Here is a 10,487-nt window from a genome sequence, read left to right on the forward strand (position 1 = left end):
CTAGCTGGAACTTCTAGACCAGACCCAAGGCTATGCTAAAATAATCAAGTCTTAAGGTTACCAGTGTAGGGATCTCTGTGGCCAAACTATCCCTGTCCAAGAACAGCTGTAGTTGATGCACCAGCCGTAGCTAGTAAAGGACACTCCTAGCCACTGAGGCTACCTGAGCTTCTAGCAGCAAAAGTGGATCCACAAGAACCCAGTAAATCCCAGCTTGTTCTTTCAGAGGGAACATACCCATCTTGGCTCAAGAACAGCTGTGTCTGTACTCATCACTCTGTCGTAAGAGTCAGATATGACACATATGAAAGCAGACTTTAGCCCAGAAGTGGCATAGCACTTTCTCTAAAGTCAGGGTCCAGTTTGTGTTTTAAAAGAAAGATCCTAATCACTGATAAAGAACATAACAAATTACCTACTTTTGAAGCATGGTCTAAAAAGAGAGAGAGAACTGAGTCACATTCTGCAAGTTGGGTTTATTTCTCAATGACAGAATTTCCCAAGTCTTCCCACAAGAGGTTTGCTTCCTTTGTACAAAACTTTGATGTCATTGTGGTGTTCTATCGCATGCTTCCCTATCAGTCTGTGGACACAGATGTGCTTTTGGCTCCTAGCCTTCAATTCGGCACCAGACCATTTCTCAGCCTGGGTGACAGAACAGAAACAAGCAATGTCAGAACAAGAACATTCATGACGGCTTATCACCCTGCCTTGATCCCCTTGCACAGCACTGTATTTTAAAATACAGCACTGGAGGAGACTCAGCTGAAACCCCAGAGCCTTGAGAGGTGGGAGACAGTGTGCTGCTAATTTCCACAGGAACATCAAAGCCGATTTTAAACATTTAAATGCTACGTGACGCAACCAGCCCACAGAACCTTGAGCAGCTTCAGAGGCAGCAACTGCAAATGATGGAAAGCGACGCTGCTAAATAAAAATATCCCTCAAGTCACAAATGGAGGTCTATGTTCACTTGGCTGGGATGCGGCCTTGCTCTTTATCTACCTATTATGGCACACGTTCACAGAAAATTAATGGAGCAAACATAGTTTTTGAGTCAGAGCAAAGTCGTTTTCTTTCCAGAAATAGTAAACAACAAGGCAACAAGAGAGTCAGTGTGACTGGAATAGCAGGGTTCAAATCCTCACTTGGTCGTGAAGCTCACTGGGTGACTTGGGGCCTATCACTGCCTCTCAGCCTAATCTACCTCACAGGGTTGTTATGGGGATTAAATGAGGAGGGGAAGACCTTGAGCTTCTTGGAGGAAAAGGTGAGATAGAAATGCAATAACTATAAATAAATACATACATACATACATACAGGGTAATGTCCAGATTCCATCCTCCCAAAGTTCCCAGAGCGTCACAGTATTGGACAGCGTTAACACTTTGGCCACACCTACCAGAAACAGTCAAAATAAAAAAATTCCTTCCTGTAGCACCTTAAAGACCAACTAAGTTAGTTCTTGGTAGAAGCTTTCGTGTGCATGCACACTTCTTCAGATACACAGAAACAGATTATTGTTTAGCATTACATGATGTACTTTTACAAATGTTATAAATCATCATCATAACATTATACAACTACAACCAATGTATACACTGTGTACATCATATTCAGATAGCATAACTAATAATTTTATTGGTGTAGGGTTTCGGTTATCTTTGTGTAGTTAATAATGATGGTGGTTTAGCATGGAGATTAGTACCAAGCAAGCAGATAATTAAAATATGTCTTTTAAAAGTGCTGACTGAAACTTCAACCCATCTCACCCTTTGGTCTTGAAGAGAGGTTTGACCCAGAAGGAAAAATGTGTCGTACAATCCAGCTGATCCCAATGAATTGGCTTCTAAATGGCATATTAGAAATAAACACCTCCAGAAAGAATGAAATGCACACCCAGAAGATTTCATTTCATCCCACATGATGCTGCCACCTGAGGAAAATTTAGCACTTAGAAGCAAACGTGCTTCAGGATGATGGGCACTTGAGGTAAAATCTTGGAGTGTAACCAAAGGGATGTCAAAACCATGAGTTGTTGACAGCACAGGGAGTGTATTCTGAAAGAAGCACAACAAAACGCACCTGTCAAGAACAGTGAGCTGAGGGATGATGGGGGAGTCTTTTCAGAGCACAACCAGGATGTGCTGTGCAGCAGCCATGCCAAAGGGAACATAAACCACTTAAAGCGTAAATAATTGCAGAACGACCACATTGGCCTATTATGAGTTATTGTGGTGTTGTATTGCAGCATTATTATGCTGTTCCTTTCCTCTTCTGTGGAAAAAGGCCCTGAATCACCCAAGATGAAGAGAGCTGGATAATGATTATGACAGAAAAATACAAGTTGCTGCAACCTCCATATCTCTGGCTCAGTCAGCCTATTCTAAATGCATAATGTCTGTTTAACATTTTTATCATGTCCTTCCTCCAATAGCCCTATAGAATATATGGGATTATTGCATTTCACCTTCACAACAACCCTGCAAAGCAGCCTGAGGACAGGCATCAGAGTCATAAACATATTGTTAAATGTGTTCCAATTCTTCATTTCATTTCCTTGAAAAGAGGTCACTGGAATCTTGCTGGCGTTTTGTGATATATGCTTCAGTTACATGTATAGGTTGCTTCCCGGCTTTCTGTTTACTGAGCATTGATTCTGTGGGGAGGTAATATGCCACTGTGCCAAGCAACTGTTATCCCACATTTTCTCATCACTTTCCTTATTGCAGAAAGTCACATTTTGCAGAAAACTGGTTTGTTGCACCAAATCAACTTTAATTGCGCAACCTGAATCCAACCCCAAAACAGCAACGGTGTCCGTTTGTGGATTGAGCATGGGAGAAGATACTGTTGGGGGTAGCGTTTAATTCCCGGATGCCAAGATTCAAGTTTGAGGCAAGTACTCTTTGGTGAAAGAACCCCAACGGAGATTTAACATGGCAAAACATGAAGTAGAGGAAGTTAGCAACAGATCTCAGGAGCCATCTGACAACCTAGAGGAATGGGAACAGCCATCCTTTGGATGAAGATCCTTAGGGTAATGTAAACTTTCTTCTGGATGAGCACTAGGAATAGTACTTTTTCAATCCACTTTATGAAAATTAAATGTAGGTCAGAAAGGGCCACCTTGATAGGCACATCACCTGCTGATTCATAAAGCATTAGATGTTAACTTGGCTTTCTGCAGCAAACGTGTATTTTCCATCTTTCCAGTGCTACAAACACCACATTGCAAAAACCTTTGTTTGCTTAAACTGTTCTGTCTAAATTAACTAGTTCAGTAGCGGATCTTAGAGGGGATGAGTGAACCTCTCAAATTCTTTCTTTCTTTCTTTCTTTCTTTCTTTCTTTCTTTCTTTCTTTCTTTCTTTTTTGCAGGGGAAGCAATTGTGCAGCACTCACAGGGCATGCAGCTGCATTTTGGGGGATGAATTGGCTGCAGCTGATACTCCTAAAGTGCCAGGGGTAAAAACTGTAGGCTAGGATGTGCAGGTAATAGGTAATAGGTAATATGTAATAGGTAATATGTGAACTACATAGAACCTCTAGATTATGCTCTGTTGCATTTTCTGTTAAATACACCTTTTTTGTGAATCTGCCTGATAAGTTAGAACGTGTCTTATGTGCACATGCAGCATTGAACAAAAGAGCCTGCTGAATGAGGCAGATGGACCATCCAGTTCGGCATCCTGTCTTTACAGGGGCCAAACAGATGCCTGTGGGAAACCTGAAACCTGAAAGCTGGATGTGAACGGAACACAACTCTGCCCACCTACAATTCCCAGCAACTGGTATTCAGAGGCCTAATGCCTCTGTTATGAAATAGCACAAGCCAACCATTTAATCACAGTACAGTGTGTAAATACAGTGGTACCTCGGGTTGCATACGCTTCAGGTTACATACGCTTCAGGTTACAGACTCCGCTAACCCAGAAATAGTGCTTCAGGTTAAGAACCTTGCTTCAGGATAAGAACAGAAATCGTGCTCCAGCAGCGCGGCAGCTGGAGGCCCCATTAGCTAAAGTGGTGCTTCAGGTTAAGAACAGTTTCAGGTTAAGAATGGACCTCTGGAACGAATTACGTACTTAACCCGAAGTACCACTGTATATGATCCTAGGCAGTGATCTGTAGCAAGCCAGGCTGTTTATGGTTTTGATTTGATCATACCAGGATTTGGGGCCAGCATAAAAGGCCATCAGTTTGTGGTCACAAAGTCTGTTCAGTATCTTTGCACATTACACTCTGATGAGACCGTCTGCCAGTAGACATTAATAATAAGCACACTTCTTTATTCCCTGCAAGATTCTCTCTCTCTCTCTCTCTCTCTCTCTCTCTCACACACACACACACACACACACACACACACACACTATTGCTGACTGTGCAACTCAACTCTCCAACTGAGACGTGTCTTTCAAAGAAAACCAGAGTGCCTTAAGCCAAGTGCCAAATTTTTTGCTGTTTGGTATGGAGAGACAGTTGGAGGCAAGGGCAGTGGGTTTCCGTAACCAAAGTTCAAATCTGGTCTTGATGAGATGGCTGGGAGCAGGTGTGGGCAAATTTCACATTGATGGGTTCCCCCCCCCCCTAAAACCTTGAGGTCCACCAAACAGTAACTTGGGTCAGCTGTGTGGGGAGCCAGATGCAATATGCTCAGGGGACAATAATAATCACCTACAGCTTTTACTCAAGTGAAACTACCATGTCGCAACACAGCACGTGACCGGTAGTCATATGCTTCACTCTCCATCTTATTGTTGCCAGAGGCCATGCCTGCACTGCAAGATTCCCTGCTAATACTATGTATGATTTTGTTTCACAGCGCATAGAGCACATTTGGTTTGTCATCATCTGATCCCTCTCTGATCCCAGATCCTGCACACATTTCGGTTACATGATGCCCTGTGTGCTTATGCTTTTGTTGGTGTTTTTAATGTGATGCTGTTGCGTCATTGTTCATTTACTGCACTTTATGGATTTTTTTATTGCTTTATATTGTGGTATTGTATATTAATTTACTGTTTTACAGTTTCCTGTTTGAATTCAGACTATAAGCTGTCTGTGGAACTCCCCGTTCTTCCTGCTATTGAAAGCATGAGGTATCCAGTACAGTATTTAAATAATATGTAAATCAACAGTCAAATAAATGGAAAAATTGCCTTCAAACATTTTCAAGGCATGGGTTACTCATACTGGGTAGTGTACTGAACAGTGCCAAGCACCACACAACTCTGACATACATTCTCACTTCCGTGTGCTAACACAAATAACTACATGAGCTCACACTCAGTGAGGGGAAAGGAAATTATTTTTCTAGTGATGGAGACAATACATGCCAGGGAAAGGCTTCACATCTGCCCTGTGGACTTATGAACAGTGGAAAGAATTTACCACAGGCCAAGTTAACACAACACGTGAGGAGGAAGGGTGACTACAAAGCTCATCTGTGGTGCTGCTGCAGTCCATCTGATCCCTGCAGTCCACCCAGCATAGGCTTCCTGGATAGCTTCTCATTTGAGGAAAAAGAGTCTGAAAGGGAGAAAGTCTGAAATTTCCAGAGTTCTAGCTCTTCCTGGTTCCTGGAGAGAATGAGGCAGTGGCAAGCAGAAATACCTAAAGGAGTGCCTCAACAGCAACCTGAGAAGGGGCATTTCATGACTCTGAAACAGCATGGAATAATTCACAGCTGAATTATTATTCTACGCCACTTCTTTCTTTCAAAAACAACAAAGAGTTTTGAGTACTTTGAGGACAACTTATGGTGCCTCAAAATTCTTAGCTGTTTTTTGCTGCAACCATGGCTATGTGCATATTACCAACTCAAAACGCAGCCAGGTCTTTCTCTATTCGGATCAATGCTGATTGGGGAGGGGGATTCGGTACTGTATTTCATAAGAAACACAAGGATATATAAGGATTGTAGCTAATATTGTGTGTACACCACTTTCCAATGCACCAGTGGGAACACATAGAATGTAGAGTGAATGGAAGTGTGTACACATAGCCAGACTAGCATGTCTACCCCTCTGAAAATCCTTCCAGTCACACTAACATTTATGTTTCCCCCCAGGACATCTGCCCTGCTGCCAGAAGCATAAACAGCTGCCGCCTGGATATGCATTCTCTCATAGCTGGATCATGTGAGTTTATCTTTTGCTCTTTGTTCCATCCCCACAGGGCCTTCTGGTTTAGTTGGAGTATGAGTGCTTCCAGACTATTCAGGTGGGATTCACATACCCACAAACATTCACAGTGGTTCCACTCTCGTCTCTACTTCATCAGATGAGACCTCCTCTCCCCAGCCTGATTTTGGTCTCTCATCAACACCCATCATCCCTAGCCGGCATTAGGAAAAATGTGGCCATTGCTGCTTCTCTCAACACCCTAGACAAATTAATGCTTGCCGTAGGAAATCTGCTATGCCCTGCTGGTCCTGACTATGGAGATAGAGCTGTTAATGGCACAATAACCTCCCCCCCCATGCCATCCTGTTCCCATTTACCTGGGAATAAGCCCCATTAAACACAAAGAGACTCACTTCTGAGTTGACATTGTACTATAAGGTAACTAACTACACAGTGAATTTTTATTGAGTGTCTGGCTCTAGATCCTGCCAAAACATCTGTGCATAGTTTTCACATTTTGCACCTGTCATTTGGGAAAGGGATTCTTCAGCATCCACCTTCACTTATCACATAACAGCATTTGCAAAATATACCGGTAACTTCTAGGAAGCACCTAATAAACACACCCAGGAAAGATGCATTCTGGTTGCTAGGGGCGGAAGGAAGGGCAAATGCTGGAGATGCCAAGGACTACTGGACAAAAGCTGGAAAAGTGCTATAAATGGAAGAGGAAAAATACAACTCTTTAGGACTCCAGGGATTCCTACTTACTGGTGTCCAAACAATGCACTTATCAATCAAAACTCATTATCTAAAAATCCTGACAGGCTGGCTTTTTTCCGCAGAAATGGCTTAGAAGGGTACCTGCGCATTTTGCTTCTTAACTTTCTTTCTCGGTGGGATAGAGACTTACTTCTTTCTTTAAATACAAGCTCAGAGTCAAAGTTGCCTGACTGGGAGTGCCAATAGAGGACCTTAGCAACACAGTATGGCTCAGATGCTTCATAAGGCAATATAGAATCAGTACAGTGTGGTCCCAGGCACTCCACCCTCCACATATGGATTTGACTGCATGGCACTTAAGTTGTAAGCAAACACAGTTTATGACAGTGCAAATCATTACTGATCATGGGACACATCTGTTATGTAATTAGCCTTAGCTTCCAATTTCCTGGCTTTATGGCATTTCAGCCAACATGAAGTAGTTTTAACTCTGGTCTTAAACTGGCAGATTTTTAAAATCAATGAATCTTTTAGGTTTTTGAACATAGCTGTCAACGTTTCCCTTTTTTTAAAGGGAAATTCCCTTATTCCGAATACGATTCCTCACAAGAAAAGGGAAAAGCTGACAGCTATGTTTTTTGAAATGTTAGCAATCTGACCTTTTCCCATCCAATTCATCTGCAGCCATTAAGGAAACAGCTTACATGATTCTCCTCCTTTCCCTGTATATCCTCATAATGACCCTGTAGTAGAGGCTAAGAGAAAAAGTCTGGCCCAAAGTCACTCAATGAGCTTCACAGCTGAGCAGGGATCTGAACTCTAGTCTGCCTCTCCCCACTCTCTACCACACTAGCTCTTTTAAGATTTGTTCTTTTTCACCCACCTCCCTCTCTTCAGCAGCAGCAACGGTGTCATTTAATTAGCCATCTGTTCTAATATTTAGGTAATTGGAAAGGGTTTTTAACATTCTTCGAAAGCTGCTCAATCCCCTGCAAAGCTCACTACTGCAAAAGCAGATTTAGCATTGTTGTTTTTTCCAAAGGGAGAGGGAAGGAAATAGCAGCATAACTGCTCCTTTACAACAAGGCTCTCTGACCCTTAGCTAAATATCTGCCCCATAAATAATCCGCCTGCATTTTTCACTGGCAAAATGTTGGAGGGAGACGGAGTATGATGCAAGGGCTAAGCTGCACTTTAACTTGTTGGGAGGACATGCATTCCGTGGCCATGCCAAAAGGCCCTTTCAGTGCTTATCACTTTGTTTGCTTATTATCCTGCTGCTGCTTATTTTTAAAAAATCTTTAAAAGTGGGGAAGGAAAGGGAGGTGACCATACTCTTTCCAAAGATCAGTTAAGTTTGTGAAGCAGTTTCAGAAAACATACTTTCTAATTGTGCTTGTCTTCAGCCTTAATATGACCTACATACAATGTCACTGAAGCACAGTTGGTGTTTTTTCTTCCCTCCCCTGTGGCACAGGAGAAAAAAAACACTGAAGACTTTTCCTACTGCACTGTTCTGAGAACAATCAAAACAATCTTGTTTCTGCAGTCCCACCCTGTGCAGTCTGTAAACAGCTCTCCTGGATACGAATGGGAGCGATGGCCCCATGAGGAGAAAGCACTCAGCATTGTGAGTTTCTGACAGAAAAGAGAACAAACACAAATTCAAGAACCTTCGGCTGCAATTTCAGCCCTCTGAAGAATTACAAAATGGTGTTCACGTGGCTGCAGGTTCTGTCAGGAATCACAGGGCTCTGGTTAACCCAGTGGCGTAGCGTGGGGGGTGCAGGGGGGGCCGGTGGCACCGGGTGCAACATCTGGGGGTTAGGGTTAGGAGGCACAAATCCACGGGTTAGGGGGCACAAATTACTTGCCTTGCCCCGGGTGCTGACAACCCACGCTACACCACTGGGTTAACCTTTCCTTTGGCTGGCTGGCAGCTCTCTGCAATGGTGCTCCATCACTTGGGTCTAATTACAATGGCAAGTTCCACCACCATAGCATTTCATCGCCTTATCATGCGGTAAGAGAGGAAAGAAGGAAAGGAAAAATCAAGAGTCTTTTACGAAGACACGTTATGCTGTCCTACGTCTGGATCCTTTGCTGTCGCTTGAGGCTCAGGTGGCCTCAGTGGTGCAGAGTGGCTTCCATCCGCTTCAGTTGGTGGCCCACTTCAGCTCCTATCTGTACAAGTATAGCCTAATTTCTGTCGTCAATGCTCTGGTGACTTCTAGGTTAGATTACTACAACACGTTATATGTGGGGCTGCCTGTGAAGACGGTTTGGAAACTTCAGCTGGTGCAGAATTTGGCAGCTAGGTTGCTGACTGTGGCAAGAGGGTTTGAGCATATTACATTAATATTACACTGATCCTGGCCCAACTGCACTGGCTGTCAATTAGTTTCCAGGCCCAATTCAAAGTGCTGATTTCGACCTATAAAACCTTAAATGGCTTAAGACTGCAATACCTCAAGGACTGCCTCTCTCCATATGAATTGACCTGGACCCTACGGTCACCACCTGAGGCCCAACACGAGAATGGGCCTTTTCTGGCGCCTTTAGGTGCCAGATGAAAACGTTTCTCTATAACCAGGCTTTTGGCTGATTGATATGGCCTTTGAAATGTTTTTGTGGGAAGGGGTTATTGGTTTGTTCCTGTTTTGTTTTGTTTTGAGTATGAATTTTGTGTTCTCATTTTGCATTGTTCCAGGCCACACCAATCTCTGCTGACCGTTGCAAGATTCCAGGGGTCTTGGCACTTAACCAGGGTTTGTGTTACTTTAAGAAATCTGTTTTATTCAAACATATTTACACCTGAGTTTTATGGAGAGAGAAAGAGTTCACAGCATTTACATCCCAAGAGGGGCTTGTCCTTCCTAGCAGCACCATCCTCATATCTCTCTGTAACAGCCTGATCCGGCCAGCCAGCATGCAGTTCTGCCTACATCCTCCTTCCCCTTCCCAGCAGCACTTGCAGAAACCACTCCTGTTTCAAACGGACACCTTTCTTCCTGTGGTGACATCATACACCCTTGTTACTCCTGGCAACCTCCTCCTCTCAGTTCTTTCCCTGCTAAATCATCCACATATCGAGGCATCCAGGGAGATTTCTACTGCAACGGGGGTAATATTTTTGGCCCTGGACAAGGCCTTGGAACATATGGTGGCTTGTCATTTTAACTTTCCTGAAACCAAGACCCAGGGAACAAAGAAGCAATTTATTGAGGGGGAAGCTAAAACAAAACAAGTACAGTGGTACCTCGGGTTAAGTACTTAATTCCTTCTGGAGGTCCGTACTTAACCTGAAACTGTTCTTAACCTGAAGCACCACTTTAGCTAATTGGGCCTCCTGCTGCTGCTGCCGCCACCACAATATTTCTGTTCTCATCCTGAAGCAAAGTTCTAAACCTGAAGCACTATTTCTGGGTTAGCGGAGTCTGTAACCTGAAGCATATGTAACCCAAGGCACCACTGTATCTCATATACCTTTTGAGTTCTCTGAAAGAATTCTGGGTACTGTAGTTTAGGGAAGCTTTTAATGTTTAATAGATTATTGTATTTTAATATCCTGTTGGAAGCCGCCCAGAGTGGCTGGGGAAACCCATCCAGATGAGTGGGGTATAAATAAATTGTTGT

The 10,487-nt window shown here is 43.3% G+C and overlaps 1 long non-coding RNA gene across 3 annotated transcripts; it reads right to left on the reverse strand.

The window, feature by feature from the left end:
- Positions 1-456: 456 nt before the first annotated feature.
- Positions 457-10,217, reverse strand: LOC308582258. Of its 3 annotated transcripts, none has more exons than XR_014005579.1 (3): positions 9,664-10,217; positions 1,773-2,060; positions 457-645 (listed from the first exon to the last, which is right to left on the reverse strand). It is a non-coding gene; the product is annotated as an uncharacterized lncRNA (long non-coding RNA). The 3 variants fall into 3 exon arrangements; XR_014005581.1 differs by lacking the exon at positions 9,664-10,217 and adding an exon at positions 1,321-1,398 and having other exon boundaries at positions 1,773-2,278; XR_014005580.1 differs by lacking the exon at positions 9,664-10,217 and having other exon boundaries at positions 1,773-2,278.
- Positions 10,218-10,487: the final 270 nt, after the last annotated feature.

Source organism: Podarcis bocagei (assembly GCF_964188305.1).
Source record: "Podarcis bocagei genome assembly, chromosome: 2".
In the NCBI taxonomy this organism is placed as follows: Eukaryota; Metazoa; Chordata; class Lepidosauria; order Squamata; family Lacertidae; genus Podarcis; species Podarcis bocagei.